This window comes from Malaclemys terrapin, chromosome 1, assembly GCF_027887155.1.
Source record: "Malaclemys terrapin pileata isolate rMalTer1 chromosome 1, rMalTer1.hap1, whole genome shotgun sequence".
In the NCBI taxonomy this organism is placed as follows: domain Eukaryota; kingdom Metazoa; phylum Chordata; order Testudines; family Emydidae; genus Malaclemys; species Malaclemys terrapin.
The window spans coordinates 32,608,217-32,630,442 of NC_071505.1; the positions used below are offsets into that span (position 1 = coordinate 32,608,217).

The window sequence follows — 22,226 nt, forward strand, 5'->3', positions numbered from 1 at the left end:
TGAAATCAATATATTTGAAAACATAGAAAACATCCAAAATATTTAAATAAATGGTATTCTATTATTGTTTAACAGCACGATTAATTGTGGGATTAATCGAGATTAATTATTTTAATTATTTTAATCGTTCAATTAATCACTGTTAATTTTTTTAATCACTTGACAGCCCTAGTAAAAGGCAATAAAGGGTAGTTCCTCTCACTTGCCCCTTGCATCCTTCTGCCATTGCCATCTTCATTCTACCTCTGGATTTACCTTTGTCTTTAAAATCCTGCCTTAATACATCCTCCTTCCTTTTAACTTTTCAGCAATATTCTCACCTAGACATTGCCACAGCTTCAAGATAATACCTTCTCCCAATGAAGAATATAATTGAATTGTGTTTGTGTTGTCTGTGTTAGATAAGATTCTTTGGACAGAAACTGTCTTAGTTCCCTCATGTATGTGTAGCACAGATCACATTGTCAACACTGCACAAAAACTAACAACGATGTAGTGCTGGTGGCTTATGAAGCTTATGAAGCTTTGCTATCTAATGCCACATAGACATACAACTACTGCGATGAGTGGAATTATGTTTCATTACATAATCTTCAATCAAAATGTTTTCTTTATAGTATGATTGTCATTCCAGTCTACAGTTACCTTTGCAACCAGATCAAGGCCTGAGAAAGAAGTATACAGTACTAACCCTACTTCTTCCAAGTTGTCTAGGGTTACCATATTTCAACAAGCAAAAAAGAGGACGGGAGGAGCCCCGCCCTAGCCCCGCCCCTGCCCCTCCCACTTCCCGCCCCCCCAGGCTGAAGAGAAGATCACAGGAGAGCTATCAAGACCTGACAGCTTGATTTGTTTGGATTTGGTGGGACTTTTTTGCTCTTGTTTTGTTGCTGCTGCTTTTTTGTTTTTTTAATGTTCACAGTGACGTGGCCCTAGACATCAGAGCATAGCTGAAGGGCCTTCTCTTGCTTGTGCTTTCTCAGGGGACTGCAGACCCAGAGATACCAACATTTCCCTGTGCATAGTTAATCAGTTAGAGATCGCTAGTGCCAGGGAAGTGCTGCTTCAGCACAGAAAATGATTACCTATAATCCTGCATGATGCAGCCTGCAAAGCAACACTATCTTTGAATGCACACAAAGGATAGGACTTTAAATCTAGTGCACAGACACCACTGCTACAGGATTAAGGACTGGAGGGAAAAGACACTTTCCAAGTACCCAAGTTGGGAAAGAGATCACAGAAGAGATCAGGGTGAGCTAATTTTAAAATTGTGCCTTTTGCTTTTGATGCTAGGTTTTGCTGTTGTTATATGTTTGTTTACTGTTGCATGGTACAGAACACTCAAGCTGTTCCCTTACATGATGTATTGCGCTAACAAAAATGTTGGTTTTTTTTAAATCCACCAAACTCAAGTGTGATTGTGGCTCACAGCATGTGGTAAGCAAGCTGATCCTCTTAGAATCACTGAAGATGATTAACTATCTTCTTCTTCCTTTCTGACATGTAAGTCAAAAGTAATCTTGCAAATGTTCCAGATGACAGGCTAACGTCTTTTGGATATTGGGATGGGGACAGTGCTTGCCTTGGTAAACTTGATGGTGTGTGACGTCACATTTCCTGATATTGTAATCTGTCTTGCCAGTAGCCCATTCCATTCTGGAGGGCCATTGCAGTCTAGTTAACTGTTCACAGTATTAGGAGGCCTTAGTTCTTATCCTGGCTCTGGCCTTACTGGTTTCCCTATAGGTAACTGTTTCATAAGTGCCTAAGTGGTGTAGGTGACACTTGGGTGTCTGAGTCGGTTTTGATAATGGTACCTAGGCACCCCAGTCACTTAATTATATCTAACACTGGAGCTATATGTGTAATGTCCAGCCCAGGTAGACATCGCCATGCTAGCTCGGATCGCACTAACACACTCAAAATATCACTGTAGCCGCTGCTGCGTAGGCAGCAAGACAGGGTAGCCACTCTGAGTACAAGGGTCTCAAATAGGATTGTAGTCAGGGTGGTGAGCCCATTATGCTTCCCGCAGCGACCCTGATATTCGTAGTATGCTAGTTCAATCAGAGCTAGTACAGGTATACCTGCCCACGCTGGAAATCACACCTCCAGCTCCCATGTAGATATACCTAAGACGCTTTTGAAAATGTTACCCATTAGCCAAACTGCATCTCAGTTTCTCCATCTGTAAAAATGGGATAATAAAATGTACTTACCTACCTTGCATGGGATATAGGGAGAATTTAAACTTGTGTTGCACACTGATGTGAAAGATGTATGCTGTTCTTTATAATCCTTATTGAATAGCAAGCAGGGTGGGGAGAGATACCAGGAATGGGTCTCTAGCACTTTTTCTTTCCCCACTTCCTATGCTAGACTCCACAACACTTTTTTAGGCTCTCTGAGTGGCAGTGTAAGAAACTGAGAGTTTTAAACCACAACATCAGATTTTCAAATTGAGTTTTAAAAGAGGCAAAATAGAAAATGGAAGAAATATACAAATTCACTGTTTCCAGTTAGGAACAGGCTAATGCTTGCAGGGTTATCTAGTTCACAGATATATTAGATGAGCCCAAGCCTAAGAACTTAGAATCAAATCTGAATTCCCTCAAGGTTCAGGGTGATTGGATACAGGCTCTTAGCTTGGACCCTTCACTCATACAAATGGGTATTCACTCAGCAAGATGGACTGCCTCCGGGCCTATCGAATCAGGAAAGGACTGTCAGCTCCTTACTCTCCCCGCTGCCCCAACTACCATACCTATCTTGAATCTTCTCCTCAGGTTCCTGCAACATCACTGCCTCCACTCTCTTACTGGAGTCTAAGCTACTGCCTGTGGTCCCGGCAAACAGCTCAGGGGATCTCCCTGGGGCCTAGGAGAGAAGGACTCCTTCCCACATGCTGCAGATTGGCAGCAAAATGTTTCTGGGGACAATGCTGTAGCCTCAGTACACAGTAGTCCATGAGGTCCCTACCCCTCCACTCTGCAAGGAAAATGGCTGTTGGATCTGTGAATCCCTTACATGCAGTGTGCTCCTGTGGTACACAGCTCAACAACATTAAGCATATGCAGCTCTGCTATAGAGACTTCTGGCATCCAACTCCTCCACTCCTGCTCAGCAGCTGCAGCATTTCAGCCAGTGTTATAAGCCTCCTCTGATGCAGATGTTGGGGAAGGAACAGGATATAATATAGTGTAAAGTGATCATGACACATATATACAAACAATCCCATATTTCTTAATTTAACTCACTTTTTGCTGCCTGTTCCCTTCCCTTGGACTATTGCTCATTTAGCTTCAGTGTCAGATTCCTTTACACAATGATAAGCACAATGATAATTTCTGTGATAACCAAATAGGCCACAAGTGAGAGAACATCCTGTTCCTTAATTGGGCCTGCAAGATCTTCGCTTCTCCTTTGCATAAAGTTGACAATGATATAATAAATGCAAGGAACATGGATTTATTTCTATCTTGCCTTTGATTGCCAAAATAAAGAGGAAATTAAATACCCACAAAGAAACTTGACAGTATATCATATAAAACAAATCTTTGGGAATTGTCAAGGTTTTAATTATTTTCATTCAGTGGGTATGCAAAATTAAAATTAACCATTTATATTGTATGTAGGTGTTTGGAGGCTACTATATTTGTCAATTTAATAAAATTGCATTGATAACTTTTAAGAATGTCTTGATTATTGCAACACCCAGTCTGTACTCCACTAGGAAGTGTATTAGGCCAACTGCTATTTTTTTTATTTCCATAAATGATATGCTAGCAATTATTACCAAATCTGCTATCTACATGTTTACACTGATGATGCTTCAATTTACAGTACTTCAGATTGTGTTAACACAAATGAGAAGGCATTATAGGAGGACTTTAATTGAGTTCAAATTGGTTGACTGAACAGAAAGTGATATTAAATGCAGTTGGAAGCTAGAGCTGAGTAGTTTATTATTTGGCTCCACACCAAATTGGCTCAAGTTACTAAAAGTTTTAGACTTCCAAACAAATGAAGTAGACTGGAAAGCAAGTTAACTGCTTCACAGATTTAAGCTTACACTTTAGTTGTTGGTTTTCTCTTTGATAATTGACTATAATGAATTTAGTGCTGTTTAAAAGCAAAGCATCTTGGTTGAAATATTAGATGTATCATAATAATACAAGGTTTGTTTTAGCTTCTGCATAAATTATTGAGCTCTTAATGAAATAACTGATTTTGGTTTTAGGGACACTAAACATATTAATAAACATGTGCAGAAGACTAAACATTGTGATCTAATCTCTTAGCAATTTCTCTCATATAATAAATATCACCATCTGGGGAAAGAAAAAAAAAGAGGTACCTGGATGAAATTCTTATTTGTACAAGTTTATCACTAGTATGTATATATATATTCAATGCATAACTAAATGTCTTACTTTTTTATCATTCGCTTCTTTTGACACTAACTGCTCTGAAAATACTTTAAAAATAAAATTTATATACAGTTTATGTTTATTTGCTTAGGGACTGATTCTCCACTGCCTTCCATATTGCAGAGTCGTACACCTGTGCAAACCAGATGAGCATGGTAGCATTTCACACCAGCTTTGCACTGGTATAAATGACCACACACAATTGGAGGCGGGAGGGATAGCTCGGTGGTTTGAACACTGGCCTGCTAAACCCAGGGTTGTGAGTTCAATCCTTGAAGGGGCCATTGGGGGATTTTGAGCAGAGGGTTAGACTAGATAACCTTCTGAGGTCCCTGCCAACCCTGATATTCTATGCAGGGCAATGAAAAATCAGATTCTTGTTGTTTTATAAGTATCTGGTTTTAAATCAATTATGAATCCAATTCAGGAAATCATACTGATTAGTGACAGCATATTCTTATATCCTAAGCACATACCTGAATTAAATTGAGGTGGTTGGAAGTTGTTCGATAGAACATTTTCCCTCCAGAGAATGCCCGTTCATCAAAATCTAAACATTTTATGGAGATGGTTTGAATTCAATGAAATTGCAATGGAACAGAGGCAGCATTCTGGTGTAAGCCTGCCTTGTTTCTACCAGCTCACCAGCCTGGCTCTTCAGTAACCAGCTTGTCAGCCAACAGGGAGCTGGGAGCCTGGAAGCCCGGGGAGCCGCAGCTGCCAGACTCTGAGGTCCTTGACTCAGCCAGGTCTTCCAGGGTCCTGACTGCAGCTCGCTAGGCAGATTGCTGAGGAGCTGGGAACATGGAAGCCATAAGAGCCCCAGCTCCCAAGCTCCAAGGCTCTCAGCTCATTCAGGGCTTCCCGACTCCCTTTAGACTTCCAGGAAGTTTGAGGAGGAGCTAGAAGTCTGAAAGCCCTGGCTCCCAAGCTCGTAACTCCTTAGCAGTTCAGTCTCCCAGGGCTTCCAGCGTCCATAAATCTGAAGCAGTCTGCCATGTGGACTGTCCCTGAGCCAGTGACCCTGGAGCAGCCCACTATGCAGACTGTTTCTAATCCAAGGCTTCATTTCCTTTCATGGAGAATTTTGAAATTTTTGGTTTTCATTCCAAATTGGAAAAGAACCAAATTATGAAATATCAAAATCGTCTGTGAAACACAATTACCTTTGTTCACACAGCTTTAAAATCAAGGCCATTAATGTGAGGTTTAGATATTTAGGCATCAATCCATTGCGGTATTTGTTCTTACTGTTAAATAACAAGGATGCTTTATTGGCTAGGAACTATGGGCTTCATTTTGCAAGGTATTAAACAATCTCAACTCTGAGTTCAGTGCAAGCTGACAGCACTAATCACTTTACAAGAGGAGAACAGCACTTTTCAGTTGTTGGGTCACCAAGTGAGTAAGACTTTAAAAAGTTTATAACTACATTCCTTCCCCCTTCCTCCAGCCGAGGAACTTTACTTGGAATTCGGTGCCTATGGACACTGGAAAGTTCAAATTGTTTTGAAATTATGGACTTGAAGAAACTGTAAATAAAATTAACTTTGGAAAATATTGTACTTTTATGATTGATTAAGCTTATCCTGAAAACCCTTTCTCTCTTGAGTTATCCTTACTCATGACTGGTAGTACTACTAAATCAATGGTTTAGTGCTCATTAAGGTTCAAAACATACCACATCTAACCCTGTTTGAAGATGTGTCTAATCCACTGATCTACCATCTTAGAACAAAGTATCCCATTTGTACAATTACAGAATCATAGTATATCAGGGTTGGAAGGGACCTCAGGAGGTCATCTAGTCCAACCCCCTGCTCAAAGCAGGACCAATTCTCAACTAAATCATCCCAGCCAGGGCTTTGTCAAGCCTGACCTTAAAAACCTCTAATGAAGGAGTTTCCACCACCTCCCTAGGTAACCCATTCCAGTGCTTCACACCCTCCTGGTGAAATAGTTTTTCCTAATATGCAACCTAAATCTCCTCCACTACAACTTGAGACCATTACTCCTTGTTCTGTTATCTGGTACCACAGAGAACAGTCTAGATCCATCCTCTTTGGAACCCCCTTTCAGGTAGTTGAAAGCAGCTATCAAATTCACCCCCACATTCTTCTCTTCTGCAGACTAAACAATCCCAGTTACCTCATAAGGCATGTGCTCCAGCCCCTAATCATTTTTGTTGCCCTTGGTTGGATTCTTTCCATTTTTTTCACATCCTTCTTGCAGTGTGGGGCCCAAAACTGGACATAGTACTCAAGATGAGGCCTCACCAATGTCGAATAGAGGGGAATGATCACATCCCTTGATCTGCTGGCAATGCCCCTACTTATACAGCCCAAAATGTTGTTAGCCTTCTCGGCAACAAGGGCACACTGTCAGCTCATATCCAGCTTCTCGTTCACTGTAACCTCTAGGTCATTTTCAGCAGAACTGCTGCCTAGCTATTCGGTCTCTAGTCTGTAGCAGTGCATGGGATTCTTCCATCCTAAATGCAGGACTCTGCACTTGTCCTTGTCGAACCTCATCAGGTTTCTTTTGGCCCAATCCTCTAATTTGTCTAGGTCCCTCTGTATCCTAACCCTACCCTCGAGCGTATCTACCACTCCTCCCAGTTTAGTGTCATCTGCAAACTTGCTGAGGGTGCAGTCCACGACATCCTCCAGATCATTAATGAAGATATTTAACAAAAGCGGCCCCAGGACCGACCCTTGGGGCACTCCGCTTGATACTGGCTGCCAACTAGACATGGAGCCATTGATCACTACCTATTGAGCCTGACGATCGAGCCAGCTTTCTATCCACCTCTAAAGAACCCCAGTGTCACCTCCAGATAATGTACTAGGAGACAAGAACAAGATTCAACCATAGCCAATGACTATCTCATGACAGATCCAATAGTCCAGCCTTATAGTTTTAACCTTCTAAGCCATCTGTGGGCAAAGCTCAATGCTTCAGATGTAAAGTGACCAAATGTGCCTCAAATGACTATAAGTGGAGCCTTTATGACTCTCCTCTTTCCCACTATAGCACTTAAAAGATGTAGATCATATACTTGCAGGCTTCATCCATTAGCAAGAGTGCCTAGTTTTCCTCATGAGCTCACGCAGTGCCCGCTCCTCCCTCAGATATTGGATGGTTAAAATATTTAGACTAACCACACTTGACTTGAACATCAATGTAAATGCAATCACATTCATAAAAAAAATAAACCAATAATATGAGAAATGATCACTTGTGAGATTAAAGTTTGCTTATTTCAGTAAAGGTTACAGAATTAAGGACAATTGTATCTTATTTTACATGATACTGTAATTTTTTCCATATGGATGCAGGCCTGAGCATCTTCAAACCTCCAAGTCAGTGGGACCGCAAAGGTCTTCCTGTGTGCAGGAGTGGCACCGGGGGTTTTGCTGCTCTAGGCAGCAGCGCTCTTTCTCAGAGCATTCGGCGGCAAGGGTCCTTCTGCTCCAGGGCGCTTCGGCGGCGGGTCCTGGAGTGAGTGAAGAACCCGCCGCCAAAGCGCCCTAAAGACGCGGAGCGGAAGGACCCCCACCGCCGAATTGCCGCCGAGGATGGCAAAATGCCGCCCCCCAAATCCTGCCACCCTAAGCGACTGCATCGGGTCGCCTAGTGGAAGCGCTGGCCCTGCCTGTGTGTAATAAATTGCAGGATCAAGCCATAGGCCCTAATACCTCAACAGGACCTGCTAGCATGGGTTCCTGCACTTATGCAGTGCCATATTGAATCCAGTAGGACTCTACATGAGTGGTTACGAACTGCATTGCAGGACTGGAGCCTTGCTTTGCCTGCTGGATATTTAATAAAACAACAGAAAATTAGATTTGCTATCTCTGTATCTTTCTTTTGGGAACACAATTTTAAGAAACATGAAAAATAGAAAGATAGACATATCAGTTAAGGGTCTGATCCTGCATTCCTTCTGCATGCAATACTCCTGTTGAAGCCAATGGAAGTTATATATCTAAGAATGAAGTATCAGTTGATTCAGCAAAACACTTAAACATATGCCACACTGTAATTAAGTTCTTGCTGAATCAGGACCTTAATGATGTAACATGACACATGTTGTATTAGAAGGAGCTAAAACAAATGGATTACTGGTGCTATATGTCATGTTAAACTATGACTATGTTAAATTATCCTAATGTATTGGAAAGATAGGAAGTATGGTAAGAAACCGCCGTAGCTAACCCAGGAGATCTTCAGTGATGTGAAACTCAAAAATAAGAGTCATACAACAAATGAAATCTAGGTCAAATTATGAAGGATGAATATAAAAAAACAACACAAGCATACCACATCTAACCCTGATTGAGATAATGTCACAGAGAGTACACTTATAGAGTTTGCAGATGATACCAAGCTGGGAGAGGTTGCAAAGTCTTCAGAGGATAAAATTAGAATTCAAAATGATCCTGACAAACTGGAGAAATGGTCTGAAATAAATAAGATAAAATTCAATAAGGACAAATGCAAAGTACTACACTTGGGAAGGAACAATCAATTCCAGAAACACAAAATGGGAAATGGTGGACTACTGCAAAAAAGGATCTTGGGGTCATTCTATCTCCTAGAATGGACCTTGAAAGGTCATCAAGTCCAGCCCCCTGCCTTCACTAGCAGGACCAAGTACTGATTTTGCCCCAGATCCCTAAGTGGCCCCCCTCAAGAATTGAACTCACAACCCTGGTTTTAGCAGGCCAATGCTCAAACCACTGAGCTATTCCTCCCCCAGTCATAAACTAAATATGAGTCGAAAATGTAAGACTGTTAAAAATAAAGTGAACATCATTCTGGGATGTACTAGCAGGAGTGTTGTAAGCAAGACACAACTAATTCTTCCACTCTACTCCAGTTCTGGACACCACACTTTGGGAAAGATGTGGACAAAGCTGAAAAAGTCCAGAGGAGAGCAACAAAAATGATTAAAGTTCTAAAAGAACCATGACCTATTAGGAAAGATTGAAAAAAAAAAAGGGGGTTGTTTAGTCTGGAGAAGAAAAGACTGATGGGGGACACAATAACAGTCTTAAAGTATGTAAAAGGTTGTCATAAAGAGTGGGGTAATAAATTATTCCCCTTATCCCTTGAGGACTGGACAAGAAGTAATGGGTTTAAGTTGCAGCAAGGTAGATTTAGGTTAGATATTAGGAAAAACTTTCTGTCAGGATAGGTAAGCACTGGAACAAATTACCTTGCTGAGGTGGGGAGGTTGTGGAATCTCTGTCATGGGGGATTGTTAAAATCAGATTAGACAAACACCTGTCAAGGATGATCTAGTTAATACTTAGTTCTGCCTCAGTGCAAAAGACTAGATTAGATGACCTATCACAGTCTCTTCCAGTCCTATATTTCTATGATTCTATGCAAGTCCATACAATGGCAGAGTTCTGAAGTCAGTACTGTAGTCCATTTGTATAACTAATATACAATAATTGATACAATAACTTACAAAATGATGAAAATGTTCTAAGCAATAGCAATAATATTTGCAATTTTCTATAATTTATTATAATAGCTGTGCTCAGGATACTGAAATATGGGTTGTTTTACTGATTTTTCTGTTATAACTCCATATTTTTAGATGTTTATAAACCAATCATAAAATATCTGCTGCTGGCTGTCGGGAATGAGTAGGACAAAAGTGATTTTAAATAAAAAATGTTAATGGAACTGGTTTAGGTATCTTTGATATTACAAATGTGTTTTTTAAAAAACCCACCATATGATCTGGATATGTTTTCTACATGCCTTTATTTCCGGGACCCTTTGTTTTTTTTCATGCTACTTTTTTTCTTTTTTCATGTATGCATGTGTGTAACCAAGATTCCCATTAAAGTTGGAGGAGTGACTGAATTAAATGTTACTTGTAGGTGGGAAAGAAATACAGGACCTGCCTAGAAATTAGTACAGGCTAAAAGGCTCAATTTTGTATTTTGTACAAATACAGTGTTTCATGTTTACAATCATTGTCCTTTCTCCTGGCTGTCAAACAATCAAACAAATATTAATACTACATGTTGTAGGAATTCAAAGGACAAGTCATTTGTAGTGTCACTTTTCAAAACCAGCACTCACTGAGCTATTAGTTTTGCAGAACCAGAACTACAATCTGATTGTACCAAAGCATTCTTTTTTTAGCTGGGATGGGGACTCAGAGGTGATTTGCTTCTCAGAACTTCAGAACCTTAAATTTTGGGATTTCATGAAGCTTTTCTGACTTTTGCTAACTGCCATGGGTCAGGGTGTGCTGTTCCTTGGACCCTCTCTTTTCTTTCTGAATGCAGGAGATGGAATCCTGAGGGAAGATCAAAAAAATTGGATTTGTTTAGTCTGGAAAAGAGAAGACTGAGAGGGGACATGATCATAGTTTTCAAGTATATAAAAGGTTGTTACAAGGAGGAGGGAGAAAAATTCTTCTTCTTAACCTCTGAGGATAGGACAAGAAGCAATGGGCTTAAATTGCAGCAAAGGAGATTTAGGTTGGACATTAGGAAAAACTTCCTAACTGTCAGGGTGATTAAACACTGGAATAAATTGCCTAGGGAGGTTGTGAAATGTCCATCATTGGAGATGTTTAAGAGCAGAGTAGACAAACACCTGTAAGGGATGGTCTAGATCAGGGGTCGGCAACCTTTCAGAAGTGGTGTGCTGAGTCTTCATTTATTCACTCTGATTTAAGGTTTCACGTGCCAGTCATACATTTTAACATTTTTAGAAGGTCTCTTTCTATAAGTCTATAATATATAACTAAATTATTGTTGCACGTAAAGTAAATAAGGTTTTTTCAAATGTTTAAGAAGCTTCATTTAAAATTAAATGAAAATGCAGAGCCCCTGGACTGGTGGCCAGGACCCTGGCAGTGTGAGTGCCACTGAAAAGCAGCTTGCATGCCACCTTTGACACACGTGCCATAGGTTGCTTACCCCTGGTCTAGATCGGGGTAGGCAACCTATGGCATGCGTGCCGAAGGCGGCACGCAAGCTGATTTTCAGTGGCACTCACAATGTCTGGGTCCTGGCCACTGGTTCAGGGGGCTCTGCATTTTCATTTAATTTTAAACAAAGCTTCTTAAACATTTTAAAAATATTATTTACTTTACACACAGCAATAGTTTAGTTATATATTATAGACCTATAGAAAGAGACCTTCTAAAAACGTTAAAATGTATTACTGGCACGTGAAACCTTAAATTAGAGTGAATAAATGAAGACTCAGCACACCACTTCTGAAAGGTTGCCGACCCCGGTCTAGATAATACTTAGTCCTGTCGTGAGTGCAGGAGACTGGACTACATGACCTCTCAAGATCCCTTCCACCATATGATTCTATCCTACCATTCTCCCACTCTTGGACTAGGTCACCAGGTTGCACCCCCCCAACTGGGATTCCTCAGCAAGCCTTGGGCTTGGCACCTGCCAGCTTACCCCTTGGGAGCTCTGACCAGTGATTAATGCAGTGACCAGGCAGCCTCCTTACATCAAAGTATTTAGCTGTATTTACCTTGTGTTTAGCTACAAAAACAACAAGGAGTCTGGTGGCACCTTAAAGACTATCAGATTTATTTGGGCATAAGCTTTCGTGGGTAAAAACCTCACTTCTTCGGATGTGTTTAGCTGTGACACTCTTAAGTAGAGCTCTGTGTCGGCACAAAAGCTTGTCTCTCTCACCAAAATATGTTGATCCAATAAAAGATATTACTTCACCCACCTTGTCTCTCTAATATCCTGGGACCAACATAGCTACAATAACACTGCATAGTCTATACCTATATTTGTCTTACCTAAGTTTACCATCCCTACTGCGTCAGACCCTCTCTCATGGCCAGTCTCAGTGTCACTCTGCTCCTTGTGAGCAACTTGCTGACAGTTGCCCTCCCCTCTTTCTAGATGGCAACGTTTTAATTATCAGAGGGGTAGCCATGTTAGTCTGAATCTGTAAAAAGCAACAGAGTGCCACAGGACCCTCTAACGTTTTAATGTTTAGTTTCCTTTTGGTCTGTTAGTTCTCAGCCTTAGCAAAACAGCTGTGTAACTTTGGCCTGACCTTTGAATTAGCACCTAATAGCATAGGTCAAGTATTGTTTCTTAACCTCCTGACCTATTTACAGCAAGGTGTTTTATCTACATCAATTATAAAAAGCAACAGAGGGTCCTGTGGCACCTTTAAGACTAACAGAAGTATTGGGAGTATAAGCTTTCGTGGGTAAGAACCTCACTTCTTCAGATGCAAGTAATGGAAAAGCTTATGCTCCCAATACTTCTGTTAGTCTTAAAGGTACCACAGGACCCTCTGTTGCTTTTTACAGATTCAGACTAACACGGCTACCCCTCTGATACTAGATCAATTATGTTATCTTCCTGCTAACAGCCTGCTAAATAAACCACTATATGCATACAATAACATGTAGATAGTCATATAGTAAACATTACCAATTGCCTGGTCACATACAGAATTCATATCAGCCCCTTGTCCTTCACACAAACATTTTCTCCTTAACTCGAACCACTGGTTTTCAAGTGTACTTAAAATATTATTTCCTTAATTTATTAACAACCTGTTCTATTGAAAATGTTTTGTCTTTGTACAAGAACAATTTAAGGGAAAATGTAAATTTTTACACTTTTGTAAATGAAAATATTTACATGTATACATATACATGTAAACATTTTATATATCTATTCAGCAGCTCAAAATTCATATTTTGCCCTAGACAAACAGAACTTGAGCCTGAAAAGTTTCCAACTAAATTCTGTATTTTGACTTTGTGATGTGTAACAAAATAGCAAAATAAGTACTTCCTTCCTAGGTTTGAGAAGGGATTGAAAATTCCTGTTAGAAACATCCTACTGCCTTGAAGTATAGTGGTACAATTTACAGTATAATCAGGTTCTTAGAGGACTAGAAATAGACAGAAGCAACAACAAAAAATGCTTTAAATGAAATGACAGGATTACCAGAGAAACAACAACGAAACACGGGAAATACTATCTACTGTACCTACAAATTAGTATTATTACTACTTGAGGAAAAAGAAAGATCTAAACAAACAGATTTGATTGCAGTGGGGTTTGCCAACTCTGGGCCCATGCTTTTGATAAACAAATGTTTCATCTTCTGTGTCACACACATCACGTACACTTTATACAAAAATGCTATCATTATTTCAGAGCAAAATGGTCTGATAAGTGCTTGATACCTTTGCTGCAATTTAGGTTGAAGGAAACTTATACTGTTTATCAGAAAACATATCAGTTACAGTGTAGGTTAGGTATAGTCAATATTTTTAATATTAGCTTTGTTCTATTTTTTTCAGAACACAAGTGATGCAAAGAACTTTGACATTTAAAATATCTCTACTTCCAACACAAACCTAAACTAAACATGGGTCTCAGAGGCAAGATTCTATTCCAGACCTGGGCTTGGTCTCATCAATTCTTCTCTACTCCTTCTGTCAGAACTTTTGTTCAGGTCTTAATGATTTCTCACTTTGACTACAGACATTTCTTTGTCTCCAGTCTCATGACTTCTCTATTCCTCTCCATCAATGCATCAGAAATGTTACTGAAACTAGAAGTCACCTTTGCTTGACACTCAGGCCATCTCCAGCCCTTCTTCTAATCCCCACACTCCTAAACCAATTATGAAAAAATTGCATTATGACATATTATTGAATTACATTTTATTTACATATTTGCTATTTATCATGTGTGCGTGTGTGTGTGTGTGTTATGTTAACAAGAATTAACTGCCAATCACTTTTAACAAAAGGAATTCTGATAATGCAGTTCCAGAACATAGGGTCATTACACTGCTTAATGTTAAACTCATCTTCTAGTCACACACTGAAATTTATGTCTGATGTAGTTGTGACTGTTTACAGGGTTCCCAGGACTGCGTGTCACCTATTTACTTCCTGCCTCCAACATGAGGAAGTATTGCTTGTGTTTAACTGATTGTCAGCTTCCTAGCATCACCAGCCTCTTAGCCACTCAAGCACTCTGTTCTGGGCTATGCCAGCCCTTACTTTGACTTGCAGTTTAAAATAGGTGCACCCCAGTCTCCGAGTCCCTTTGAAGTGTTCCCCTAGTGATATCCAGCCCATGGTACTGACTATTCACAGAAATACCATGTCCATTGTGCCAAGAAGAACAGAATATATCAGCTTGTAAGATTCAACTTAGGATCAGCACTTTGCTTAACACCATAGGGCTTAGATATATTCATAGTGAAAAAAGAGTAAGTTTATTATCAAAGATTCAAGAGTCCAGTATTCTTACTCACTATCACTTGAAACAAATGGTAACATAGAAAACAGAAGCATAACACACTTTCTAGAGACTAAGCTTAACTAAAAGGTAACCTCCTGTCTAAAGACACTTATCTCACGCAATGCCCTCTGCAGTGTTTTCAACCAAAGCTGGTTGAGATTTCATTTTTATGAATGCAAACGTGCTGTCCATTTACTTATATATATATATATATATATATATACACAGGTGCAGAAAGATGGGTTATCTTCTTTGCTTTCTAGGTATACCCTCACATTCATTGTCTTTGTTTATATTGAAGGATAACCTCCCATGGCCACAGGTTTCAGAGTGGTAGCCGTGTTTGTCTGTATCAGCAAAAACAACGAGGTGTCCTTGTGGCACCTTAGAGACTAACAAATTTATTTGGGCATAAGCTTTTGTGGGCTAAAACCCACTTCATCAGATGCATGGAGTGGAAAATACAGTAGGGAGGTATAAATACACAGCATATGAAAAGATGGAAGTTGCCTTACCAAGTGGGGGGTCAGTGCTAACAAGCCAATTCAATTAAGGTGGAAGTGGGCTATTCTCAACAGTTGACAAGAAGGGGTGGAAATCACCTTTGTAGTGCTAATGAGGCCAGTGTAATCAAGGTAGCCCATTTCAAACATTTGACAAGAAGGTGAGAGTATCAGCAGGGGGAAATTAGTTTTTGTAGTGACCCATCCACTCTCAGTCTTTATTCAGGCCTAATTTGATGGTGTCCAGTTTGCAAATTAATTCCAGTTCTGCAGTTTCTCATTGGAGTCTGTTTTTGAAGTTTTTTTGTTGAAGAATTGCAATTTTATGTCTGTTACTGAGTGTCCAAGGAGATGTTCTCCAACTGGTTTTTGAATGTTATAATTCTTGATGTCAGATTTATGTCCATTTATTCTTTTGTCTAGAGACTGTCTGGTTTGGCCAATGTACATAGCAGAGGGGTATATATCACAGGATAAAAGGTGTTGCCCAGGTGTTGAGGAAAAATGCACGGGGAGACTCTAAGATAACAACCACTGGTGGTGATGGTGATGATGAGAATGATAAAAATAACTGCCACACCAAGGTCCTCCAGCAGGAGATGTGAGTGACATCAGTCATAGGGCTAAAGATTTTCCATTCTCTCTCTATCTGCTATTCATTGTTTGTGGGATTGTTTATCTGCTTAACAGATTTGTTAATAAAAGGACGTGGGATAAATTGCAGTTATTTCTCATGTGCTTCTAGGGGCTCCCATTCTAATGATACTGATAAAAATATTTCTGATACTGTAACCCTTAGGAGACCAAACCATTACTAACCACTGCAGTCAGATTAATCAATCAAGAGATTAATCAATACATCAACACATCAATAAGGTTACAGCTTCTTATAGCAAGGACCATATCAGTCTACATTCTGTACACCACTGACCATACTGCTAGTGTTCACCAACTAATGAAAGAATAATCACCAGCCCATTTCACCTTCAGTCTTCATGTGGGCTGGTAATGTCTTTGGTAGCAAAATACCGCCATCCACTATTAATTTAAGGGTATACCTGCCATGTATGGTGCTCTGATTTTTGTGGATATTCTCGTTACCTCTTTAAAGCAAAGTGTCCATAATAATCTATTGTGTCACCTGATACTAAAAATCTATGGGAAAAAAATAATTGAATCCTTAAAAGCGCACATCTGCAACCACGTGACACACACAGTTCCCATTCAGTGGGAGTTCAGTCTGTATAGCAGCTATAAAACTGGGTCACAATATGTTTTTTCCTTGTGCACAACGATCTAATGCTATGAGGCAAACATGATTTTGATAAACCTTTTATGTTATACACTGATACTTCTAATATTGGGTTAGAAGCTGTAGTAATACAGAACCAAGAATGGGAAGTTCCTATGATGCATTCAGCAGTTTCTGGGACACCCCCTCCTGCATCAATTTTGCGTTGGGGGTGTGATGTTATCTGATAAAATATGACCATGTAGATCATTGTTGCTACCACTGTTATATAATTGCAACAAATCTTGTACAAAATGTGGCATGTAAGATGTCTGTGGAAAGATGTCTATGAATGAATATGATTATGCTATTTGTATGCATGTATAATTTTTGTAGCTGAAGTTAGGAATATTAACTATATACCTGCATTTCTAAGGTATTTGATTCTGGGTAGCACCAACAAGATATTTAGCCAGCACATTGTGAAGGAACTATTTGAGTTGAATGGCCCATTAAAACACATTCAACTCACAATGGACCATGGGAGACGCCTATCTACAGATAATAGACTTTCCTGCTATGACTAAGTGCAGTCATGCTTGGACATGTGACTTGCCCTTGTAACTCCATCTTTTCCCTGTAATTTTCCACTAGTTGTGCTGAGGGCTTTGTTTGAAACAATGGATTTCCCTCCGCATGGTAGAAGCTATGAAAGGCGCTGGGAACATCTCCATTTTGCCTCTTTCCTGCTCAGACCTCTGGACTATAGACTTATACTAATGGGAGCATTCTAACCCAGGGACTGAGGACCTTCCAATGATTTGGAAGCAACCAGAGACTTGACTTAAGTCAACAGTTTATTCCACCACTGCTAAGAGCCTGAACCAAGAACTTTGCAATTATTGTATGCATTTGATTCCTTTAACCAATTTTAACTCTTTGCATCTCAACAGCCTCCATACTGACTGGGAAATAAAGTCCATCTCCCCTCCCATCCCTCAACCCTCACAGAGATAGGGTTTTGTGATTTGTGCAGGAAGAGTGAATTTTAGCACGTAGTATCTGAACTGTGTCAAATGCATTCAGCTATTCTCTTCTTTATCACCAACATAAGTTAAGGTTGTGAATTTGCTGCCTCCCAATGATTTTGTTTCAAACTCCCATTGTGTTGCATATTGCATTGTGCCAAATCGTTTTATGCTTGTTAGAATGATATAGATATTAAAATGCTCTTTCAACCCATGAATAATAAGTAAACATTTCTGGTTCCTTAGTACATAGATGTAATTCTGGCATTCCATTATAGCTCTAACTGAGAAGTGCATTTTATTTTTCATGCTAGTTACCTGCCACAATTTTAGGTTTTTTTTTTTAAAGCCAATTTTTGTGGTTAATTAGCAAGCAGAAATCTTGATGAACAGCAGGTATTTTTATGTTACCCATGAATAGTTCTATCTACAGTGCATGCTCATTTCTATTATCTTCCAAAAAAAATCTATGAGCAGAATGCAGCTGCATGCTGGGTTATTGACAGGATTAAAGGAAGCACACAGATAAAAGAAAACAACGTGCTTGGGGAAATAACTCTTTTTGCCCATAAAATATAAATCACATATTCATAATTGGAATGTGCTTGGGGATTTCTGTGCTTTCTACAGTATGTATACATCTGCAGTTTTACTGCATTCCTCCAGGAAAAAGAAAAGAAAATGGCTTTTATAAGAGAGGTATGAAAAGATAGTCTTGGATTCCCCTTGCTCCCCTAACTTGCATAGTCTTGTATAAATGGAGTCTAACTGAGGTATTTATGTTCTTCTCAGGGCAAGTGCTGTGACTCATTTCTGGATTAAAAGATACTGTGTTGCTGTGAGAGAAGCCTGGGTAAAGTTTGATGAAAGATCACTTCAATTGTACTTCCACTGCCTGAGGTAAGAAGAATTAGATGTTTGGTGCAGCTCCAATTAATTCTGTTGTTGTTGCACCCTACTTTTTTTCACCCACAAACCTACAAAATTTCACTACATTTACAATTAAATTAACAAACAGCTACAGTTAAGAATTTTGCAAATTATTTCCAGTTCATTTGCCAGAAAAAAAAGCCACATAAATTGTTCCCAATGATTTCCCCGTCTCTCATTACAATTATTAGCCATGATATTATTTTGATATTAGTTGATATTTTTATGGGTTCTTCTCTCTTTACATTATGGCCAAAATTCTCAGACTTGATGTCTAAAGCTCGACACCCCAGTGAAAGGAAACTACAGTGTTCAGCACGTTTAGGTGCCCTACTATGAACGTAAGTGCCTAACTTTAGGTACCTGTGTTTGAAAATTTTGGCCACATGCCTCTGTCTCTTCACATACCTTTTATTTGGAATCTCCTCTTTTAAATAAAATGTTGGATTGCAGGCACACACACTAACACTGCAATTGTTAAGGAGATATCAGTATTTTCATAATAATGACTTTGAGTGGTTAATAACAGAGTTGTTAGAAATGTGCTCCAGGTAAAAACATTGATATATAAGATATGCTCAGCCCAGGGGGCAAGAGAATGTTCCAGTAAATTTGCATGCATTTTATTTTTAATTCACAAAATATGTTGGGTATATCTGGGGACTTTTGAGGTCATCAAAAATGACAGCATGATGGTGATCAAAATACATAAAGTTTTCCACTTTCCTTTGCCAGTGACACTGAACCTTGACCTAGAACTGTCTAGGTGCTTTTCCTAACAGAACTTTCCCAGTCGTGCTAAATTATCCCAGAGTTTATGGTGGAGCAACACCATAGTTAAATTTAACTAAGCAATAAATTGGGATCACCAATCTCATTATCACATCTAACCATGGGCAGATTTGACCTCAGGTCTCCAGACATGAAAGACAACTAAAAAGCTAGTCCATTTACATTTTAAGTGCAGAAAAGCAAGAACCAAAATGTGCTCTAGTGCCAGACATTCTTTGAGCTTTGTATTATTTTCAAATACAGCTTGAAAAGTAGACTCACTGATTGAAGTGCTCACCAGTGCTCTGGCCGCTGTGCTGGGTCAAAGAGCCAGACTGAGGTGAAGGGAGCCCTAGCTGCCTGGATCCAGCTAAAGGAGATAACGTCAGTCTGTCTTCCTAGGATTCCCTTGCCAGCTCTGGCATGCTAGGGGTAGAAATGCAACACATGATGCTGTTAAGAATCTGGGCAGTGCTAACACACATTGAAAATTCGGGACAGGTTGCTGTAACTTACACAGGTCTGAGGGGTTAAGTTATGCCAGGAGCTGCTCTGGACCCCGGAACAGCTCAGAATCAGGGGGCATATAGTGACTTAAACCACCTTAGCCTCCCTCCTCCTGGACTGCAAATACTCTGTGGTGCCTCTTAGAAGTTCAGTATATAATCTCACCCATTGTTTTTAAATAATATAATTGAAATTAGTCGAGAGACCTATACAATGGTGTCTATTTTTTATACCTTATTTCCCTCATGCTCAGCAAAATAAAACTCTGTTAGACAATTAGTGTCATTTCATGTATAGCTAAATCCCAATTGGGTCTACAAGAGACTCAGGCAGTATAGGACATACTCACAGCTCTGGTAATTCAGGTTAAAGGCAGCCCCCTCCAGCAGAACTTGCTAGGGATGTAGAGAGTGTCAGCTCTGTGGGTTCTGTGAAAAAATGTTAAGTAATGTGTTCAGAAAATGTTATTTTATGTATGGGGTTGTAGGAAGTAAACCCTGTGGTTGGACATGAGCCAGTGATTTAACATCTGAGGACTCTGTAAAGGCCCACTGTGCTGCTAAGAGCCAGTTCAGCAAGGCCTGAGAGAAGGAAGAGAGCCTGGGATTGCTATCTAAAAATTTTTTTTCTTTTTTTTTTCAGGACTTGGCAGAAGGTTTCAGGAATGGATTCTCGAGACATCAGAGACTAGTCCATTGGCACTGTATGAATCCAGGATACCAGGAAGACGGCACGGAGATCCAGTTCAGAGGATGTAGGACCCAGTAGCGTCTAAGAAGGAAGTCTGAACTGGGATTTGAAACAGGGCCTTTCTATGCTTGAGATGAACAGTAAATGAGTTCATTCATGGGTTTACTTGTAAGTAATAAAGTAAAAGTTCATTAACCAACTCTGGAGTGGAGTAGTGGTGGCTGGATATTCTTGCAGTGGCCTTCAAAGAACTATATTTATCAGCAAGCACGCAAGATCCTGGGGACAGAGTCCGTGGAATAGGGAGTAGAGTGCGGAGTAACACAATATAAAGTTTCCAAGTTCAAAGCTGGGTGTTGGTAGCAGTTACCTGAACCTGGGATGTAGGAAACCTACTTTCTTCCCCCACTCCTAATCTTGTGGAAACCTTTCTGCAGTTAACCCACAGTACCCAGCCTCTGGGGTAAGTGTGGGAATGGGGCCTGAAAGATTCCATTTTCTGTGGCATGTTCCCCAGGTCTCAAACCCATAGTGATTTTTCTCACAAGGTAAATAATGACCACCTGTCAGAATTATCTTATCTGGTGCCCTCCTCAGTAGTATGAAACCTGCTAAGGGAGGGCACGGGGCAGTAGCCAGTGGGGACTATATGGGAACATTAAGAAAGGACGTGACTGTGTGAAGGCATCTTGTGATATCCATGATTTTATGGGCCCATTCCTCTGCCTATTCCATGGGCTGGGGCTGGAGCCTAAAACACACCCCAATGGGATAATTTTGAGGATCCTCTGAGAGATGATTCTCAAGGAGTTTTGTATTGGATTTGTCCCCTCCCATAGTTTTCACTCTTCTATTAGAGAAAAGTGGGAGGCTTTATTATGCTCTAAGGACTATGAAAAATGGCACATTTTTTATATAACCTTATCAATTACAGCTGGTCAGAAAATGGGGGGAAAGAATCAGTCCAGAAAAATCTTCATAATAACCATATCAGTGAAAGTAAGGAATTACTAATTGTCTCAGAAGATAGTGAGTCAGGGAACACTAACCTGAAGATAAGTTTAGGCTAGACATTGGGAAAAGTTCTTAACAGTAAGAACAATAGGGAAGCACAATAAATGACCAAATGAAATGGTTAGAGTGACTGTTGAGGCAAATATTAGATAGGATGGTAATGGGAAAGATGAAGTTAGTAGTCTTGTAAATGCAGGGATTCATACTAGATCCATCTATCCTAACACTACTAGGTAGAAATTTGTGAGTTGTTACAATGGTTACAACTGGGGAGAATAGAGAGCTGAGAACAGCCCTGGGTTCAGAGCCAGCAGGGCAAGCTGGTATGATGTTTTGTTGCAGTGAACCAGATACAAGAACCAATGAAATAGACATATAGTTCAAAAACCCAATGAAGGGCTAAAAACACAGCACCTGTCATAAAAGGCATTCTACTATTTGGGTAAATATGAGATTCTGCTGTCTTTAGAACACACATAGGAAACCCCAGGGCACCTAAAGAAATGACTAGAGACCTTTGAGGCTGGGGCGTGGGCAGAGACAAACAAGATAAAACTTTACAGAAATCTGGGAACTGGAATGCGACAATTAAATGTAGAAAGGTGCCAATGGCTACTAGATTTTAAGATTATGATACAATGTGCCTGGTTCTCCTCCCACTTCCATTGGTGTAAACTGGGAATAACTCTAGTGAAGGTAATGAACATACATGGTGTAAAAGTGGTATTAGCCAGAGAATAATCCAGCTGAATACGTAGAATCTAATTCAAAAGAAATGTAATATTAGGGTTCTGAGCCTGTTCCAGTAGATGGAGCTATGG

At 39.9% G+C, this 22,226-nt stretch overlaps 1 long non-coding RNA gene across 1 annotated transcript; it reads left to right on the plus strand.

Moving 5' to 3' along the window:
• The first annotated feature begins 1,133 nt into the window (after positions 1-1,133).
• LOC128830542 (uncharacterized) lies at positions 1,134-20,536 on the plus strand. The gene is made up of 3 exons (XR_008443601.1): positions 1,134-1,254; positions 18,286-18,393; positions 20,344-20,536. It is a non-coding gene; the product is annotated as an uncharacterized LOC128830542 (long non-coding RNA).
• Positions 20,537-22,226: the final 1,690 nt, after the last annotated feature.